Raw genomic sequence first — 21,302 nt, 5'->3', positions numbered from 1 at the left:
GGAGTGGCTGGGGAGCCTGCCGTGCCTCGTTGGCCATCGCTGTCCCACCAGATGGACCCGAACACTCGCAGCATGGAGCTTCGCTTCCCTCAGTCTGGGCAGCAAGGCATTTTCCAGCAGCCTTTGCCAACTGCACCAGCACACCCGTGTCTCTGACCGTGTTATTGATGTCTTTTGATGTCAAATGCAATCACACATTTCCTGTGCCTTTGCCTGGAACCTCTGCTTTTTCTTCTTGGAGACTCAAAACCAGTTCCATTTTAAGTAACTCCGCTACCATAAGTTGTCTCTCTCCAAATTGATTCGCGCCAAAGCCAGGGTGTAGACAGGGGTTAACAGCACGGAGCCAATATGAAAATTTGAGCTCTGTTCGTACTGAAGCCTGCACTGCTACTATCAGCGATGGAGACAGAGGCCACCGGTTTGTGGCCTCCTTGGGTAGTATTTTTCCAAGAGAGTGCCATTGAGAAGATGACACGGCAGCATCTCCAGATCACTGACACCGAGACTAGAAAGTGTGGGGTCAGAAGGGTGAAAGGGTGTGATTCTTTTGCTGTGCTGCTGTGGATGTTTTACCTTTTCCCAAGGTAGTGCTGTCCTACATGGCAGAAAGTCTTTGGCTTTTCACTCTGGGTAGATCAGTGAAGTCTCACCCTCCGTGAAGGAGGGCAGGGGCACCCTGGTGGAGTGGTCTCTTCCTCCAGCTCTCCTGGGAGCAGCTTTCCTCTGCAGAGGAGGGGCATGGGAGTTGCTTCAAGCTTTTATAGTGTTTTCTGTTTGAAAGGTGCTGGAGCAAACAAGAACCTGAGCCTGTTTGTTTAATCAAAGCCCATCCTGCTATGAACAGTGTTATCTCTCCTTTCTGTTCTCTCTGATATGCTGAACAATTTGCCATTGTAGCATTTCATTCTCTTAATTTTTCTTTCTTTCTCTCTTCCCCCCCCCCCCATTTTTGTGTAAATTGCTTCGTGGTAGAAAACCTGCAGGTTTGAAATTACTCAGTTTTCAGACAGACCATTGATTTTATCTTGACACCTATTAGAGGCGAATCAAATCTTTTTTTTTTTATTACCAATTCCTAGAGACAGGGGAAGTGACAGCTTTGATAAAGCAGGGAGCTAAGAGCTGCTGAGCATCTCTGCTGAGCCATGTTTAGTGTGAAACCTGTCACCCGGCTCTCCTTTAATTGGGTTTCAGTCATCAGAAGGAGATGAAAGCTTTGGGCTGGTGTTTGGATGCTTCGGTCTCCAACAAACACAACAGCAGCCTTGGTTTCGGAGCAGATTACAACTCACTCAGGTCACGTTTAATCTGCCAACGTTTGTCTTACAATGCTTGCTGCCTTTCCAAGGAGGCCTGACCAGAGGAATCCCCTGTTTAATTTCTGGTGTCTGGAGATGCTCTGCTTTGTTTCCTCATCACTGCTCTTGAGATGCCAAAACACCAAGCTGTTTAAATTCCATGTTCAAAGAGGAAAGGTCTGAAGTCTTCAGTGTAGTCTTGCTGAGGCTCTGCCTTCTGATCCTCGGCAGAGAAGACCAGCAGCAGCTACTGTTGGATCGTTGAGCTTTCACGGTGTAGAAAAGCAATGGGGTGATGGGAACAAGGTGGGAAAATTATATGGGGAGGACGAGATAACATGTAAGTGCAGAAAAAGAGAAGGGAGGTGGTCATCTGGCTTAGCAGGTCTAGGAAAGAGGAATCTGCCAGTCCCCCAAAGGCTAGTTAGTGCACTGAATTAAGGTAATCATGCTCTTACGTCTGCTTGGGCAAGACTGAGGACATGGCTTTAATTCTCTATTTAACAGGAGGGAGTTCCCCCCTTCCTTACTTGCTCCTCCCCCCCTCACTTTACTTGTGTCTTAGAGGAAAGCATAAATATCGGAACATGTAAGCTGAATGCTAAAATGTCAGTATTGATCAGTGCCCACCTGAATGGTCAAGATTTCAGAACTCCTCAGAGAGGAAAACATCAGCCTTCCCATTTTTTATTCACCTTGAGAATCAAATATCTTGACAGGCCAAGCTTAGAATGACTATTTTTTGATAAACACGTTGGAAGAAGGTTCCTTACAGTGGGAGCCCACTAAGTTAAGGATAAGCTTAGAAATTCACCTCTTCTATCAGTGCTGAGCAAATACGCTGAAAATATTATTATACACTCAGATAAGGTCACTGAAATGTTGCTGGCTTGACATGTTATTTATTCCCATCTCTGAAAGAAATCACTGGGAAACGATGGGTTAAAATAACGTCCCTTTATCACAAAAGGTAAAAAAGGCGAAACAAACTTTATATACAGAAATCACAAGAAAATTTTATGGAACAGAAGGATGATTGAAATGACAAACATGGGAGAAGCATGGCATCAAATCAAATAAAGGTGTAAGAGAAAGTAGGGGTGACATTAAACATGGTAGGATGAGGGTGATTTCTGACAAATCTTTATCTGCAGTTCCTTCTTTTCTAAAATGAAACCTCTGACTTTCTGGAATTGTATCCACTAAATGAAAGATGCATAAAAGGGGTGTATTAAAATAGTGAATTTGGAAAAGGCAGGATTAAGGCTTTGACTGCTTCACACTGCACCGAAGTCCGTTGAGTTCATAAAGCTGCGTGTGTTAATGAAAGCTAGGGAGATACAGCTAATATTTGGTAATTAAAAATGTCAGTGTTTGACTGTATTGATGTGTGGAAAGGAGTAAAGTTTCAAAAATGTCTGCCTCCTCTCACATCTGAGTGTTGGCACGTGAATTTTGCTCATTTCTGCTTCAGCTGCTGGTACCAATAGCCCATTTTGGGAACTACAGGACCCCGATGGACTGGCCAAAGGGCAAGAGAGCTCATGGAAAGGTGGTTTTGTGTTCGGTGCGTGATTCACGCTCCCTGAGCTCAGTATTAGCAAATAAAGAAAGTGAGATACTGATAGCTATCCTCAGCAGTGTATATAACGTCTGACTGACATCTCTTTGTATTCTCTGCTTGTGTGGGGACAGCTTGAATTACGGCTGAAGGCGCTTTCCACCTCCACACACCTCTTCTTCCAAAACCCCTTGGCTCTTGACACCTAGCTGCAGGCTGCATTGATTTTCCTTCACCAGTATAAAGACTTTAGCATGGATATTACTCACTGGTCAGGTCTTTACTGCTAATAAAAACCTCAGATTACAAAAACACAAGAAATGGTGGAACTGTAGAGAAATGACACCCTGCTGAGGGTGCCTCCCTATCGCCCGGGACATTATCTTAAGGAAAACATTTGAACTGTGGCTCAGGAGAGGGATTCAAATAATATATGAAAATAATGGGTTTAACCAGACAATTTTATCTCCTCTCCCCTACCCTTCTTTCTTTCGATGAAGCAAAAAAGGCTTCCAGGAAGCCTTTTCGCTATGAGGGTGGTGAGACCCTGGCCCAGGTTGCCCAGAGAAGCTGTGGCTGCTCCATCCCTGGAGGGGTTCAAGGCCAGGTTGGAGGGGGCTTGGAGCAACCTGGTCTGGTGGGAGGTGTCCCTGCCCAGGGCAGGGGGTGGGACTGGATGATCTCTAAGGTCCCTTCCAACCCAAACCATTCTATGATTCTGTGAAAGAAGATGCACCTGTTACTGCATGGCCTATGGTGGGCACATCTGCTGAAGTTTCAGTGAAAGGTTTGGGTTGTTTAGTTACCTGAAACACTTTGGACCATCTTCCTGAGCTGCTGGTGGAAAAGTGCAGCTCGATGCCAGGAACAAAAGAGACTGATCAAATCAGTGCTTTTTGGATAAAGTGGGAGGAAAGACTCGTGAGGAGTGTTAAATTAGCATTTCTTACTGCTCGGAGCCTTGTGTTTGCAGGCAACCAAGCGGATGTGAAGTGTTCCTTATGCAAATACATCTCTCCTGCTTTTCCTGCTCTCCTCTACTCTTCGAGCTGAAGGAGAAGAGATTCTTCAAGTTTGGCTGCTTCAAGGAAGATTGATTAAAATCAGCTGCAGTTTGACTTAATTGGATCCATATGCTTGGAGGGGGAGCAGGACTAGTTAGAAGTCCTTGTAATTAGTTCACAGCTGGTTGGTGAGGAAAAGTGAAACTCCAGTTAGAGCTCAGATAAGTGGGTCTGTACGGATAAAAGGCAGGGAGATGTTTTTTACACTGACGTGTAAAAATCACCTCTAGTCCCTTAGCCAAGGTAGAAGCCTAATCCCTTTGAGCATGTGCATTTATGAGGCTGAATGGATGGAGTCTTTATTTTCTTGATCGTTTCTGAATAAAAGGAATCACCTGTGGATGCTGGCAGCCAAGGGAACCTCAACAGGCTCATGGAAAGCTGGGAGAGGATCTCAGGGACAAGGTGAGACCCTACAAGAGTAGTTTAACTCTTCGAAAGGTTCATGGTTTGGCACAAACTCTGAACTGATCAACTTTCAGTGCGATGCCCTTGGTCACAGTAATAACTAGCTGTGTTTAGCCTTTCTGCTGGTCAGTAATGTAACAGCAACACTCTTAAAAATGCAATGTTATTTTTACATATTGAAATAATTTATTTTTCTCCATTGTTTCAAAGAGCTTGGGAAGAGTTGACTACCTACGTGGTATGGGGACAGTCATCAGAAGACTTTCCCCAGCCAGAAGCTGGTATTTATGCTAAATTTTGCGGTTGGAATAGAAGGGACTGAATTCCCTATTACAGAGTCCACGAAGGAGCTGCCTGAGAAAAACACACTAAACATACTAACGCGGTCATGCCGACATGACTTTATTAATGTGTTTTGAGGTGTTCATTAATGCATGTGCAATCGTTCCTTTCTAAATGTCTAACTTTGCTATCGTTATCAACTATTTGACAATTTAAGATATTAATCTGGTTAAATTAAATCTTGCTTTCCTCCACCTTTTAAATTGATTATTTTTGCGCAAATTAAAGCGTAAACCACTTGTCCGCTTCGGTGGTAGATGTCTTGTAGCTGTAACGATTTGAAGATAAGAAATAAGCAAGTTATTGAAGCAGAAATATTATCATTTTTTTTAGTAAGAGGAGCTGATATAATTGGTAAAGTTAGAGACAAATAGAGTGAGTGTCTGAAGATTTTTCCTATTTGTCTGCTTTAGGTCATTTTAATTGGCCTGCCTAAGCTGGCATGGACTTGTGGTGGCTGGTCCCACCAAAGCAGGAAGCTCTGCAGGGAGGGTGGGTGGCTGCCCTCTGCTGTATTAAGTTCTCTAGGAGTCAAATGTCCATCCATGGTGGGTCCATCCACCACGATGAAGGTGCTGGGACATCCAGAGTGTGCTCATGTTTCTTTCTCCCCGTATCTCTGCAACCTTTGTGGTTGAACTGGTCTCCTTCTTATCCTAACACTATGTTTTGAGGGACTAACAAAAGATCTGGGAGCTCTACCTCAGGTGCAGATTCCTGTGAGTGGTTGACCTGGAGCGTTTCTCCTCTTTAAGCATTAGTGACTCATTTTGTAGTTAGGACTTTGGCAGCCAGGCGGTAACTGGCTTGAAGTTAAGAGCTCAAGGCAAAGTTGAGGTCATTTAACAGTCTAACTGTTCATTATGTGACCAGTGAAGAATGATGAATGAATCATTTACAGTTATAAAACTTAAAGGGACATTGTCAACCTTTCAAGGTTCCCTAATTGACCTCTCAAATGCTTATGAGTCGTCTTCCTGGATTCTGTGGATGCTTTCCCTTTCACAAACCTCCTGTCCTTTTCCCCTCATCTCTGCATGATGTGGTCCACATTAGTGCAGCTGATCCTCAATAAAAAGTCCAGGTGGTCAAGTTCAGCCATTTTTTTTTATTTTTTTTTACAAAAAAAGGCTTCTTTAAATGGGTTTGGGCAAACTATTTGGCATCTCTTCAGTCAGGTACAGCTTTTGGCAAGGTGTAGGAGCAGATCCGTGCGTTTCAGAGGGATTTAATTACAAGATAGAATAGCTGAGAACAAGAGACACAGTAAAACAAAGGTGAACTAAACAGAGAAGTGCAGGTCCAGGTCTGTATAAGGTCATATCATGCTGTCCCGCTCATCTAGTGTGTTGAATTTCCACAGACTCCTGGATTTTATCAACAATAAGCTCATTTTTTTAGAGGCCAAGATTATTTTCTAAATTTCACAGGCTGCAGCAAGTCTTCTGTGATGTAAGGAAGCGTGTATCTGCTCATGTGTATTGGCAGAGACCGCTCTGGGGGTCACTCCATAGTTTTGCTCAAAACACCAATGAAAAACACATGTGGTAAAAATCTGTGTTGCCTTGGTTAAATTCATACCATTTCTATTAATTATTGACCCAATAGCTCAGGTGTAGCACAGGCGTTTTGCTCAGGGATTGGCATTCCTAACTCTTACCTTCATTGCAAAGGTATTTTCGGGTGTTTGCAGCAACCTTTGCACTTCCAGGAGTCTCCCCACGACCGAAATAACTCTACTGCTCACTGTAAGCATATATTAGAATTTATTAGAATTAAGAGGAATTAGAAACATTCCATGGGAGCAGAGGGGAGAAGTATAAGCATGTCATTCAGTTGTAGATCTGTCACTGGGTGGTTGAAGGAGGAGCTGTTTCTTGGCCTTGGTGGCCCTGATAAATGTGATGTGCAAAGTGGAAGTCGAATAAAACAAGGACATGCACGGTACAGACTTGTTAATGTTTGTTAACATCAGGGACCAGGAGCACGTAGATTCACATTTGTGCAGGGAAATTTTACCAACATGCCCTTTAAAAAAATTTTTTTTTCCAAGGAATTTGCACATTGAATATTAAACACCTGAAGGTCTATAAATTTTACTGCCGGAGCGAACGCTGTATTGTTTATTTCATGCAGCACCTTTCGCAAAGTTCTGCAGAAGCTGATTAACATTTGCATAATACATTTAACACAAAAAAATCCATAATAAATTCATTAATGTGCTTCTGCCACTATCCCTGAAAATATCAGCAGTGGGTTGACATCACACAGCTCATTAGATGAGCAGAAGGGGATGACGGGTGAGCTCTGGTTTCCCTGAACAGCTCTGAGCCGGGGAAAGGTCACCGCGCTGAGTGTCGGTACCTGAGCAGCGGCACGGAGAGCTCGGAGCAAGCGGGGAGAGAGCTGGGGCAGGGGAAATGTCCCCTGGAAAAGGTTGCTGTACCAGTAGACACGAAGCACAAACTTTTAAGGGGTGCCGTCCGTGCTAGAGTAGAAAAATCAGCGACGAGCACAAAATGCAGATGAGGATGCTGCTGTGCCGAGGAGGAGTTTGCTCCTGGAGTTCATGTATTCTTCTGTTGAAGTCCTGCGGTGGTCAAAAACAGCTTGAAACAAGCCTTTCTTTTCTGAACAGGTATTACAGAACAAATGGTGAGGCTTTAAAGTCGTGCAAGACTTGGTTGTGTGGCAGGAGGTCACTAAATCGGGGGTATTTTGTGTGTGTGTTTGTACAGAGCACTGGAAGCACAGGCTGCCCAGAGAGGTGGTGGAGTCTCCTTCTCTGGAGACATTCAAACCCGCCTGGACACGTTCCTGTGCGACCTGCTCTGGGTGGGACCTGATTTGGCAGGAAGATTGGACTGGATGGTCTCCAGGGGTCCCTTCCAACCCCATATCATTCTGTGATTCTGTACCCCTTCCATGAATGGAAAGTATGGTGACAGACACCCCCCTGTTAGTGTTCCTCTATGGTAAAAAGAGCAAAGATGTAAGAAAATGAGTAATTTCAGCTATAATTACATGCTCGGACACATAGTTGTGTTTATAAAATGTCCCCCCCAACACACAACGCTCGCTGATAAAGTAGTCCTAAGTAACAACTGCAGAAGGCTCTGCTCAAGAAGAGGGTTTCGCCGATTCCCCACGATCATCCTGCAGGTGAAAGCCGAGGCTGAGGAGACAGACACAACCATTTTAAAAAGAGGCTTCACTTTTAAACTCCTCTAATCTTATTTATCACACAGCAAAGGAAAAACAAAGTTTCAGGAAAACGATAAGAGTGACTGTCCCTTTATAGTTTTCGGCTTTGTCTCTGTAGTCATTTGATGGCACAAATTAGTTTTCAATTGTTCTTTCTGCATTTTCTGTTCTGCTGCTGCTGCTTTGAATTCTGCTACGATGTCACAGCAACAAAACAAATATGTCGTTTAGACCCGTATAGGGAAAATAGCGCCTGGCAAGGTCTGTTTACCGAAGCTTTGTACTTTTTCTCAGATTGCTATGAATATCGCATCCATAAGTTACAGCTCTCTCCATGTTAGGCTTTTAGCTTTTCATTACTCGTTACCATTTCAGCCTTTGATGACCCAATTAGTTTTGAATTTTTGGTTAAAACAAAGTAATAGGTCACAGTTTCATGCTGCCCGTGTATTTGCCAGTTCTTCTGTTGTGGTCTGGCTTTTTGCCACTGGTCTAAACATTTTCAGTAATATTCTTCAGCAGTTTTATCCTTCTGATAAGGAGACTCTGGTTACGGTGCAGGGTTTTTCGTCTACTACTTGGTATGCGGACGACTTGACATGGTCTCTAAGAGACAGAAGACCAGGATGTGTTACCCAGATTAAGGAAAAGAAATGAAGTCAGTTTAGCCATATTTTTGTCTGTCTGCGTGATGGGGAGAAGAGGAAAATCTGCCTGTTTCAGGTCACAGAGAAGAGTGGGCAGCAGTCCTAATGATGTTAAATACATGTGAGAGAACGGGGAGGTAGTCTGAGCTGAGCCATTGATGGAGATGGCAGCGTGCTCCAGAGAAACACGTTTTCGTTATAGGATTCAAGCGTGTGAGATGTTGGTGTGTTATCTTACGTACCCCAGAACCCTCCCCTTTGATCACACTGACCTACCACCTATTTAACGCCCGGAGGCAGAGATCTACATAAAGAAAATGAAATTCTTTAGGGAAAACCCATCGAAGAGTCGAAGGGAAACTTGCTGTGCCTCTGTCACTCAAACGCTTGCCGTCAAGAACTTCAGTCTGTGGTCAAGGCTCACTGGGGATCAGAGCTCCTGGTGTCCCTGGGGAGAAGCGACACCCTGATGTCAGAGCATCTCTGCCAGCGCACCCTAAGTGCAGTTGCATCACGATACGATCACTTCCCAGTCTAAGTTTCCAAATTTGCCTCAATTTCCATTTGCTATTGTTTGATAAGACTCAAGAGAGACATAGATCCAGATGAGTCAGAAAAAAAGTAATTGTTTTTGACAGCTTTCCTACCTAGATATGAAAGATGGGTAACAGTAGCATGGAAGGCGATGCCTAATCGAGGTAGAAGGGCTGTTCTCTTTAAATGAGGATAAACAGTCAGGGTGTCAGGGTGAGTGAAATGCTGCGGAAGGAACATCTTCTTTGTATCTTGTTTTAAAAATCAGTACTGCCACATGAGACGGTGCAGTGTCTACAAAGGAGCCGTGGTGTCTGTAAAGCCCAGTTGTCTTAAATACCGATGGGAAGGTTCCCGGGAGATCCATCACATGTGTATTTAGCCAAGGATGGGGTTCAGCTCATCAGGAACGCTGCTGCTTCCCCCAGTCGACGTTTAATCCCCATATATCTTAAATAATACAGAAGCTGTGCCTGTTCTTTGCGTTTTTGGCAGGACATTTAGAATGAAATAAAAAGTCCCTGAAAACTATTGTGCGTGTTGGACACGACGTAAGATGTTCAGTCGAGATTGTGACCTTTCAGAACAAAGACGCTGCTTTTGAAAAGGGGGTTCATTGTGCTCCTGGCTCTAGTAAGATGAAAAACTTGAAAAACCGGTAACATGAAGGCTGCGCAGCAAAGATGAGCTCCACAGAGATCCTCTGGTGTATTTTTGGTTGTCTTCCAGTGGATACATCCTTTCTCTCTGTGCAATACTACCACAGTTGCAATCAGTAGTAATTACAGAAATTTTCTCATTTTTTCTGAGTAGGGGGATGTGAAAAGCTGTTGGCAGAGCAATCTCTGCACGGGAGCTCAGCTGCGGAGCTGCTTTCCCTCTAGATCCATCACAGCTAGAGCTGCTGACCTTAAGGTTATTTCGCTGGGAGTCAGGGATTGCTCATAGGTTGCTCTGTTCAGTGTGGAAGGAAAAGCATGATTAGATACGTGCGAGCTATTGTCATTAATATTATTATGGTGGAGCAGCCCGAACATTTAAATAGAACACCAGTGAATTTAATTTCATATATATATGTATATGTTTGCAGGCAATTGTTAGAATGCATGCAGTTGTATTTGTATGTAGACGTGACTTGATATATTTGGGTGTAAAATAGGAAATGTCACCCAGACTGTTTCAGCAGAATCCGACTGGAGTGTGGTCACAGGGACGGTGACGGTGGCCCAACGGAGAGGGAAATACCTGCTCGGGAGGGAGAATAGACGGAGGGTACGGGTTGGGAGCACTGCCCTGGACATGCTGCAGCCGTGGTACCTGTCAGACTGTTCACTTCAGGTTCACAGAAGTTGAGATGAAGAAGGTGACAATATGGTAGACATTCATTAGGGTCCTCTTCAGGTGGATGGTGGGAAGGAGCAGTAAGTGTATAACATGAACCGGTTTCGCTGGTGCTGTGGTGGCATCTGAACACTAACTTCTAGCTCCCAGTAATTTGGAGATTGAATGTACAATGTCTTTTGGCTTTTCTGCTTTCCCGGGGTCTCTGATACCTTCTGAGTAGGACACTGCTGTTGACACTAACCACTTAGAAGACACATCTACATAGAATCATAGAATGGTTAGAGTTGGAAGGGACCTTAAAGATCATCGAGTTCCAACCCCCCTGCCCTGGGCCGGGACACCTCCACTAGAGCAGGTTGCTCAAAGACCCATCCAGCCTGGCCTTGAACACTTCCAGGGATGGGTCATCCACAGCTTCTCTGGGCAACCTGTTCCAGTGCTTCACCACCCTCACAGGAAAGAATTTCCTCCTAATATCTAACCTAAATCTCCCCTCTTCCAATTTAAAACCATTACCCCTTGTCCTGTCACTACACTTCCTGACAAAGAGTCCCTCTCCGGCTCTCCTGTGGGCTCCCTTCAGATATTGGAAGGCTGCTACGACGTCTCCCCGGAGCCTCCTCTTCTCCAGCTGAACAGCCCCAGCTCTCTCAGCCTGTCTTCATAGGGGAGGTGCTCCAGCCCTCTGATCATTTTTGTGGCCCTCCCTCGTGGCATCTGCACTTGGAGGTTTTTGTGTGGTCCATTCTCTCAAGCATCCTAGAATAAAAAATACTGGCCATACTGTAAAACAGCTGTCGGTCAGCTCACCAGTGTATTCCTCCTGGGCCTTCCCTTTCATCCCCCCCATCTCAGCTCCTTGGCTGTTCTATACCCTTAATGCTCTTTACTGATGTTGCGTGATTCCAGGGGATCAAAAAGATAGTCAGAGTCCTTTAGAAATGCGTGAAAGTTAGAGATGATGCTCTTGTACCGGTTTACTCAATGGTAGCTGGAAAACTTGTTACTGGACAAGGCTGCTTCTGAAGTATTTATTTCTTTAGGCAGTCAGATCAAGATAATGTTGAATTTGCTGCTTGGAGCAGTTTACTCAAAGCCCTTCAGAATCCAGTAGGCTGCCCCATAGCCATTCCTCTTATTGTTTCAGTTTATCCATAAATCTCTCTTATTCTTGTAAATTCGAAATGAAGAGATGACTCTCCCCATCTGAAAAGATTTTGTTGCTGCTTGAAGTCTCCTTGTCCTGGCAGAAAAAAACACAATTGAGCTTTGAGCTTGAATTGAGAGACAGATAAGACCACCAGGAGATTTCCACAGCAAATGCAGAATATATTCTTCTCTAATGCATTCTTCGTGCTGTCTGGCAAGTAATTGAATTGCTTGGGTAGGAAGAGGGGACTGGGTTGCTTTTTTTGTTGGGGTTTTTTTTTTTTTAAGCTCCCAAATTTTGTGAGGGTCTGAAATGAAAGGTGGTGTCTCTCCGTGACCCAGGATGTCTGTCAGACATAGGGGAAGCTAATTAAAATGTCACTAAATGTACCCAAGGGTGATGAGGCAGAACGGACTGATCGCATCCTTGGTTCAAGGGACACGTCTGTGTCTTTGCTTCTGTCTCCTCCCTGGGAAATCTGCAAGTAATTCACGTTCGGGGGGTAGGAACGAGGCCTCTGGGTAAATCTGGCCTCTTTGTCTCTCTGGAGTAAAGCAGAAAATAAATTAAATCCATTCTTGCTCTGCTGCAATTACTGAGGCGGTCTCACCCCAGCTGGGCGATAGCGAGGATGCTGTTTCCTGCTGTCCCCTCGGAGTCGACGCTGCTCCTCCGCTCCGTGTCACTGGACCAGCTCTGGGAGAGGATGGCACTGGGGCATCTGTGGGGTTTCCACAGTGTGTGAGGGCACAGGAGCAAAGCAGTGCCCTCCTCTTTCCCATCCCTTTGTTTAAAAGTACGGAATATGTCCTGGTAAGCCAAGGGAATGACGGAGAGAGATAATAACCCACCCTTTGGTAGAGTCTTTGGAAAGACTCGGGTGGTGAAGAGGTGGTCCAAGCCACACAGCCTGCATCATTGAAAAACACTGAACAGCAGCAAAAGGGGAAAAAAAAAAAAAAAAAAGGATGATCATCAGGGAAATTGCTATAATGGTAAGATAATTAGAACGCGGAATGATTAACATTAGTGTGCTGCATTGGCAAGGACTATGCAAGTTGACATAATAGGCCTCTTCCATATCAAACGTGTGGGTTTTAAGCGTTCGGTTTAACACTTTCATGTGACTTTAATCGAGTTCACAGCTGAAACGGGCACTTAGTTCTTACGAAACATCGCACGGTACTTTTCCTCTCCTATGGCTGCTAGAAGGACCTTCTTGTTTTCCATTTCTGTGGCTACTGAAGGATAAAAGTCACTCTCACCGTGCAGTCGTCCTGCGTTGTTTGAACAATAGCCAGGTGTGATCTCCCGAGGCGCGTCCCCTAAAAAAAACCCATCTCAGGTCTTTCATAAAATGGTTGTCTTCTCAAGGAGAAAAGATGAGGATTCAGGAGACCTGATACTGACATTGTCTTCTAAAAAAAGACATCAAAGGTCCCTGCCTGTTTGTCATCCTTACCCTGATGCTTGGAGACCCCTCTGCCAGCCCTCCGGTGTGGACCTCTAGTAAGTCCCTTTAATTTGCCAAGACTAAACTGGTGTAAGAAGGTAGATTTATCACCGCGTTTAATCACTGTTTTTGTAGCCTGATTGAGTTTGGAGCAAAACTTTGAATGCCAAATGACTTCAGTGAAACCCTCGTGGTTCCCCATCTCTTCCAGCTGTTGCAGACCCGTGAACGTTTGTTCTCCTTGATACCAGCAAACCCACATGCTCAGGGACCAGGTCATTTGACATTTTGTCTCCCCCCATTTTCATTGGTTGCTTCTGACTAGGCTGGTGATGTTTCTCCAGCATCTGCGGTGGCTTTCCCCTTGCCGTGCTGGGACATTGGCTGGTGGCTGTTTGCTGGCTGTTGGGGCACTCACGATAGCCCAGGCTGGGCTTTTCCGCAGAGATGAGGCACATCCTTCCTTACAGCCGATAAAATCTGATGGTGCTTTGTGGTGGAAAATCCACTGACTTCAGTAGTGCTTTTTATAATAAGAACCATTTTCTCCTTAGAGTAGTAGAGCTCACAGCCCAAGTTCCCTCTCTCTGCTCCAGGCCCTCCGGTCGCTGTAAGAAAGGGCCATCGGAAGGGAATTGCAGTCACGCAGCCGTGCATTGAGTATGGAAAGAGTGTTTCCTGTGGTTTATATGTTGTGGATTGTTTTCTCTCTCCTCCTGACCCCACCTGAGATGAAATTCCTGTCCTCCATCCGTGGTTCTCGGTAAGGAGGCGATGGGCTGGCACACAAAGCAGTGGCGTTAGGACGGGGGGAGCCAGGACTAATGGGGAACAAGGCTGGTAACAGAAGACAGAGAAATATGGCAGAATAAGATTCACGAGGGATCAGATTCAATAACTGTAAAATGATGAGAAGTTTATGATCAAAGGCTTACTTCAAGCATTTTAATGACACAGTCGTTTAATCCGTTTAAAGCAGATAGATAAGGAGTTAAGTGAAATCTACAGCAGTCGTCTTTCCGAGCTGTTTATGAACCTGTTGGAGGCTGCGGATCGCAGAGAGAGGCACGGGGTGGATGCCTGCTCTGGTAATTGGGGAGTGTAAAATGGGCTACTGGTCTTTACAGGCTGATTTACATGTGAGGTCAGTAAAACTTAATGCAAAGACTTGTGGTTTGTCTTAGAGGCGTGTGCGGTTCCTTGGCTGTTTTTAACGTGCGTGTTGCTACCAAGAGTCCTGACGGAAGGAAAGGGTAGGATTGTTTTAAAACCTTTCTGTGCCAGGATGTATAATTCCCAGTGGGTGTCTCTCCTCTGGAAGTAGCAGGAGGACAGGCTGTTGTAGTGACAGGATTCAGACGGGCTCTGACACTTGAACCACCGTGTCATCTACCATAGCAATAAAAAAATACCAAAAAAAAATATAGCTGAAAAAAAACTGGTGGGGTCAAGAGGGGCACGGAAGTTGTTCCTCGTCTTTTCCTTCCACATTGGACTTGTGCCACCCTCCGTCCCTCTTGTGGTGACCCTCCTCTGTGAGTTAACTTCCTTCCCAGCTTTTCTCACCAAAGACTTCAGAACTCTGTTTGGACAGTTGGAGAGCGTGGTGGGGACACTCTCAATCCCATCTCCTCTCCAGCTTTTAGCCGTCTGGCCACTATGAATTGCTTGAAGCCAGTTACAGCCGGAGTGCTCTGTGTGTCGCCAGACTGCACCTTTCTCTATTTCTCAAATAGTTTTTCTCCCCTTCACAGCTCCTCTCCCAACACATCCCCAGGTCTATAAGGCAGCAAACGTCTCCTACACCCCACACACCCCTTCGCAAAGGAGCACTTTGATTAAACCCCCCCCCCGTCTCTGCACACACGCTTCCCACGGCCGCCGAGGAGCAAGCAGAGGGGGCTCTTTCTCTACTCACGGCTCCAGCCTTGTTGAGCTGCTGGAAGCAAAGTCCTCGCTGCCGCCGCCTCGTTGAAGGCCGTGTTACAGCCCCTGCGAGATGCAGGCACAGCGGCAGAGCTGGTATCAAGCTGGTCGGGAATAGGGAGAATTTCCAAGGGCTCCAGGCCATCTTGTTTTCTACTTGCACAGAATGTTGCTGTCCCGCAGTGGTATTGATTAGTTTTAAAATAGGGAAGTGATAAATGGAGATTTCAGGTGGTTCTGGGAGATGTGACTGCAGCGGATGGAGGTGTTTAAATCGAGCCTGGAATATCTCCCCCTACCTCATGCTGCTGTTCTTGTCCATCCCAGGAGGGATGTGCTGATGTCTAGCAACGGCGTGGTCCCACGGAGGGGCTCTCTCAGCTCTCTTCACTTGTGCTTTGCACAGGAACATTCTCCATCCTCTTATTCCAGCTTCTCTCCTCCATGGAACAGTTAGAGTTGGAAGGGATCTTGAAGATGATCCCTTTCTGCAGCAGTATTTGGGGTGCTCGAAGGGTCGGGCACGGTTGAGAGCCACAGCTGAGGCTGGGCATGGCAAATCCCGTGCAGCGTGTCACGGCCGCCGGGCGCTAGACCAGACTTTAAGCAGCCTTGGGCCAGCTGTCTGTCTGCACATTCCCTTTTCCCAAGAGAGAATTGGAAAATATTTCGCTTGTTTGGAAATAAGTAACATTTGTCTTTAAAATTTTAGCACTAGCAGCCGTATCTGTCATTACTCCGCTTCCCTGTTGTTCTTCACTGTCCCTGTGTTCCTTCAGCTACAGTTCTTTCCCAAGAGCTTAGAGACTGAGCACTTGAGAGCTCACTTGTAGGGAGTAATATATAAAAAGCAGGATTTTAATCCACCTTCTGCCTCCGGGTACCTTGTTCTTTGAGGGTGCCTGTTGCACACTATTTTCACCTGACTATTTGAGAGATGAGGGTGATCTGGATGAGCAGCAGCTCCTGGATGGGGGCTGGGAGTGCAGCACAGCAACCTGTGCACGATGAGAGTGGTTTCCCCCTTCCAGCCCTGTGTCAGGGATGCAGGAACCAGTTGGTAACCTCCTGAAAACAAAGCTTGGCTGGTTGCTGAGATGCTCGTTATGCTGTAACACCCCAGCAACCCCATCCCTGGCAGAAGCACGGATCAGCAATAAGGCTGCCATAAGCAAAAAAAAAACTTTTATTCACTTATTTATAAATATTTGGTTAAGTAAGCTTATTTATGAAAAAGTGACATCTCCCACGTAAATGTTCGTGGGGTGAGGCAGCTCAGCAGCAGAGAGAGGAAGATGGGGCTGGTAACACCAAAGGGGTTGGGGATGGGGCAGGTTTTATGGACTGTGCCTGGGTCTGGCAGGCAATGAGGAAGGAGATGATACAAATCCCAGCTCTGTTGTGGGTATGACAGGGCGTGAGTATGTGGCTTCTGTGGAATTTGTGGATAATTGCACTGAAGCCCGGTCCCTTGTGCTGCAAAGAGGATGTTCAGGGAGGTGGCAGCCCTTGTGGTTTGGAGAACACAGCAGGAGGGAAACAATTCAATTCTGAAAGAAAATGGTTTTGCAGTAACAATTTTCCTTTGATCACCACCTGTCTAAAATCCACCAGATTTAGTACATTGTCAGATTGGCTGGGCCTGAGCAGCTTTGGCCCCTCTTGGGCACAGCTGATGGATCTTCACAGCAGCGGAGGCATCCTCCCAAGGCAGTGGCATGGACTGCCTGACCGAGGAACCCACCATCTGCTGACCATCTCCCCCGCAGAGCAGGACTCCTCATTTCGCCCATCCTTCTCCTGGTACCTCGTCGTTTTGAATAGGAGACTATCTCGTTTAACAGCTTTTGAGAGAGGCAAACACATTTGTGTGTGGTTTAACTTAATATACAGGCGGCAGAGCTGAAGGGAAGGCACTGATCGGCTCCCACAGTCGAGATAGCATTCAGAAAACAAATTAGAGTTTGCGGTTGGTAAGGATCCAGGCAGAATTCATAAAATTGAATAGTATTCTCAAGTTCAACATGGAGGAGCTCATTACTGATCCAGAGAAAGCAGGTGTGTGTTGAGGAATTGGGGATGTTTGGGATTTTTTTTTTTTTTTTATATTTTTTTTCTATCGAGAGGCAGCCATGTTATGGTCTCTTGCAGGGCTTTTTTTAATGTGGATTAGAATTACCAGCACTGGTTGGGAGGTAGTTGGGGGGAATCAACATTTGAGATTGGTGGGCTGTGTTTATCTATCACAAAAGACGTGTAATAGATTGTTTTTGTAGCTGACCGCTGAAGCTGGCTCTCTCAGTTTGATATCCCAGGTGTTTCCTGAGGGCAGAACCATAATTATTTATCCATCTGAACCTCTGCATGATGGACATGAAGACCCACAACGTTGTTACTTTAACACATGCATGGTAGGACAGAAATAATCGGAGACGACGGGGGTAAATTGTGCTTGTTCAAGCTCTTTGCTTCCCTCCTCCTCTTCCACTCGTCAATCTTTCCTTCAGGTCCTCCTTGTTTCCAAAGGTGCTCAAAACCAGGGACAGATGCTGCCTTCAGAAGGCAGCTTTGGGAGATGGATGGGTGACTGGCAGCAGGATGTTAGATGGGAACATGAGAAATAGTTTGCTAAAGCTCTGGTTTTAATGAAGATGAACATGTGTGCAGAGTGATTATTTGGTTATTTTACAAAGAACGTGTATACACGTGGTCAAGAGGGATGTGTGTAGAGATGTGTTCGTGTTCTGTGACTTCTTTTCTTGAGCTCAATCCATCTTTGTTTCTCTCTTCACCATCACCCAGAACAGTAGAAGTCTCCCTAAATTAACTTTACTCCCTTGCAATCAGGATGGAGGCTCCCTGACTTAAAGCCTAGTGACTAGGGAAGATGGCAGGTGACAAACCTGTTTCCATTCTCTGATTTTTTTGCACTCGAATCACCAAATAACCCTTGTAGTTTTCCAATGAGCTGGATTCCATCTGTATGGATCAGCACGTGCGTGTTCAAGTTGTGGTTATGACTGTGAAAAAGACATTTCCTTTAGGGAAGAAAAAAAAAAGCACAATCTCAGTGGCTGTATCTTAAGTGTCATTCTGCTTTTCCATCACCTGAGGATTTGAGCAGCTCTGCCACTCTGAAATATTAAAATGATCATAGATTTGAAAGTATTTTTATATTTAGAGGTATTGATTCTAATATAATTTCTCTACAAATTAAAACTCTCCTTGGAAAAGATTAAACTGTCAGTGATAACATCTAGGTTCTTGTTATGTCTAAGAGGAATAAATGCTGAAGTTACGGAATTGTCTGGAGGCTTAGAAAGTAAGAGGGGGAATTAACGATATGAGAGAGAATGGATGAAAGTATTGGATAACACTTTTTTGAATTGGAGGAAGCGGAATGAGTTGAATTAAGAGATTTATGGTGCAAAAGAATACCCATTTAGTCTGATCTGCTATATAGCACAAAAAAATACAGTTTTACTTAGAGAAATCTCTACCTAGTCACTTGTGGTTGCTCGACAGCCTCTTTTTAATAAGATATCAAATATTGATTTAAAGATACTAAGCAATAGACAATGTATTAGTTTCCCTGGTCAGCCATCCCTATTAAAAATATATATTATTTCCAGTTCTCTGACTTCACCAGGAGCTCTTGGGTTCTCTCTGTGCTTTTGTTTGCTGGGTTAAAGAACCCTCTAGTGTCAGATTTCCACCAAAGACCCCGATCAAATTGCTCCAGCCTCCTCCATAGTAAATGAAATCGTTTGATTTCCATTCATTTCTCATTGTGAGACGTGTTTTTTCAGACCATGAATCATTCATGGAAATCTTCTCACAGCTCTCCTTAATTTTCAACCACTCTCTTACTCCTTCCCCTCACCTGGGTGCGTTATCACTGCGGTGGTCTCATCACTGCTGCATTCAGAGACAATATTGTTTTCTCTAGTCCTACTCGTAGCTACGTAAAGATTCTCGCTGTTCCCTCTTTTCTTTTTTTTTTTTCCTCCCTGCAGCATTAAATTGGAGGTAACCCTTAGTTATTAACCACGGCCAAAAGCCCTCCTCGCAGACATCGTCTTCCAGAACGTACCTGCTGTGTTGTATTCCTACGACTAGATTCCGTGCTTCGGGATGCATTTGAATTCAGGAGGAATGATTGTGCCCAGCACAATCAGATTTCTAAGCTATCTTTGTGGGCTTTGTTGTTGGCTACGATTCTGCCTTTGTGTTATCTGCATATTTTAGTAAGGATTTATTATTTTCTTATGTCTCTTAGAGAATGTCTGCTGCATACGATTGGCCACAGAAGCAATTCTTATTGGAAGTAACAGGGAAATGTCACTATTAGTTCATCAGCTTTTGGGTCACTTAAAAACTGCCGCAGTCTGATTTTGCATCATGCTAGTTTTAAAAGAATATGTGATTTTGATCAAATATTTTGGGAAATATTTTGCAGGGGCAAATACTTTACAGAATTCCTCTTCTGTTATGTCAACACAGTTATCTTAATTAAATAGACTTGAAATCTCCTCAAGTCTGTTTGACAAGATCTGTTTTCTGTGAAATTGTGTTACTTGCTTTTTCTCATCTTTTTTTCTTCTAATGGAGTTATGTATCAGTCCTGTCTTGCGAGTTAAGGGGATTGATTCAGTTTGCTGCATTCTGGAAGCTTCAGGAAAAGTGAACAAGGCAGGAGATAACTCGACCTGTAGGAAGGTACCTACTTAATCTCATTTTTCGGTCTTCACAGTCTATTCAGCAGCCGGCGCTGTCTCATCCCCACTGCAGTAAATGCAAAATGTGCAGATCGATACTGCCGATGGGTGATTAGTATTTTGCAAACTGCAGTAAGTGAATTCATCCGACTCAAGGTTTTAAGTTGGAGAAGAAAGTGGAGAAGGAGTGATTGAGTGGGCTGAAATAACGGAAACGGATATTTCCTCTCAAGTGAAATGTAAGCATTGTTGAGCTCTGTTAAGCAAGACGTTGGCAGAGATCTCTGCTCCTTTCTCAGCGATTACAGAAATTTTTTTATTTTTTTTTCTGAAATCACTAACATCAAATGTGCTTCTCCCTTATCACCTCTCTTGATCTTTTTTTTTTTTTCCCCACTGTTGACCTGCTGGAGGATAAAAATGTATAAATTCATGCAAGTAAGATTTTTATCGATATTCTTGAGGCCAATTTTTGCTGGTTCAGGCAGATGAATCCTGAGGTGCTCGTCTACTGCTCACTATCAGAGCAGAAACTCCCTGGTTTCTGTCAGAACATCCCAGATGCATCAAAGAGTATTTGGGAGTTCTGCCTGTGAAAGCAGCTCAGAATAAATGCCTTTAGCTCCCTGGGAGAACCTGTGTACCACTGAAGCTGGCAGCTGAAGGACTGGTTATTTTAAGGTATTAAAACTGTATTAAAAGCAAAACAAGTATGAAAAGTAACCAGGTAATTGCTGCAAAAGCCTAATGAAGGAAAAATGCGTTCCTCCGTAGCAAATGTGATCGGAGCCCTGACTGTGTGCCTGAAGATGCCATCTGAAAATCCGTACTTAGCGAAGAATGGAAAGGCTGTCTTTTGGGTTTGCTCAAAGAAAGTTGAAAAGATGCCTCTCAGCTGCAGCTACTCGGTGTTTCTGAGTTATGCATGTGCTATCTAATTAAAACTTCATGGCAAAAAAGTAACTACCGCAGTGCAAGAGCGTGGTGTGGTAGCTGTTGTGTAAGGCTGAGCTGGCCTCTCCTCAGTGGTTTGTTATACGAGGGCTGAAGAACCGATTTCCCGCTGAGAAACACTAGAAAACAAGAATTTCTCCTCATTCACGATTTTCTTTCATAAAAACGTCGTGATTCGCGTTGATGATGAAGAAAGCGATGATAAAAATCAAAGCCTGAATTTTATACAGGAGGAAGTACCGGGTTTGGAACGAGGGTTTGTAGGGTCTTAACAGTTTATAGGTTGACCTGGCAGTCATAATTCTGGGAAAACTTGGCAGTAAAATTTGAAATCATTGCCCCTTCATCTCCGTGCAGAGTGTGCTTGTCACTCTCCATTAGCATGGTAAAGTAAAACTGGGGAAATAAAATCCAACAGGAGATGGGACAGTTGTATTTCAGACCATTAAGTTGTGCACTCATGTCCAGACAGTTCCCTGTCTTCCAAATATATTTCAAGATAGATGCAAATCGGTTTTGGCTCAACTTTGTAGCAGTCTAAGCTTGAATAAAGAGGAGATGATTTGATATAAGGTGGGTTTAGCATTTTGACAGAGTCATTTTGCTAACGGGCTGGTGATCCCAGTGTGACGTTCCTAAGCATTTTCCCATATTTTTGGTTCAAATTGCATTTAAGAGAAATGGGTGAATCGTAGT

At 44.5% G+C, this 21,302-nt stretch overlaps 1 protein-coding gene across 1 annotated transcript in view; it reads left to right on the top strand.

Moving 5' to 3' along the window:
* MAD1L1 (mitotic arrest deficient 1 like 1) overlaps positions 1–21,302 on the top strand; it is a 376,963-nt gene that overhangs the window by 214,715 nt on the left and 140,946 nt on the right. The window lies entirely within an intron of this gene.

Source organism: Numenius arquata, chromosome 14 (genome assembly GCF_964106895.1).
Source record: "Numenius arquata chromosome 14, bNumArq3.hap1.1, whole genome shotgun sequence".
Classification (NCBI taxonomy): domain Eukaryota; kingdom Metazoa; phylum Chordata; class Aves; order Charadriiformes; family Scolopacidae; genus Numenius; species Numenius arquata.
The sequence above is the reverse complement of the archived record's forward strand: the minus strand, read 5'-3'. Positions and strand labels throughout refer to the sequence as shown.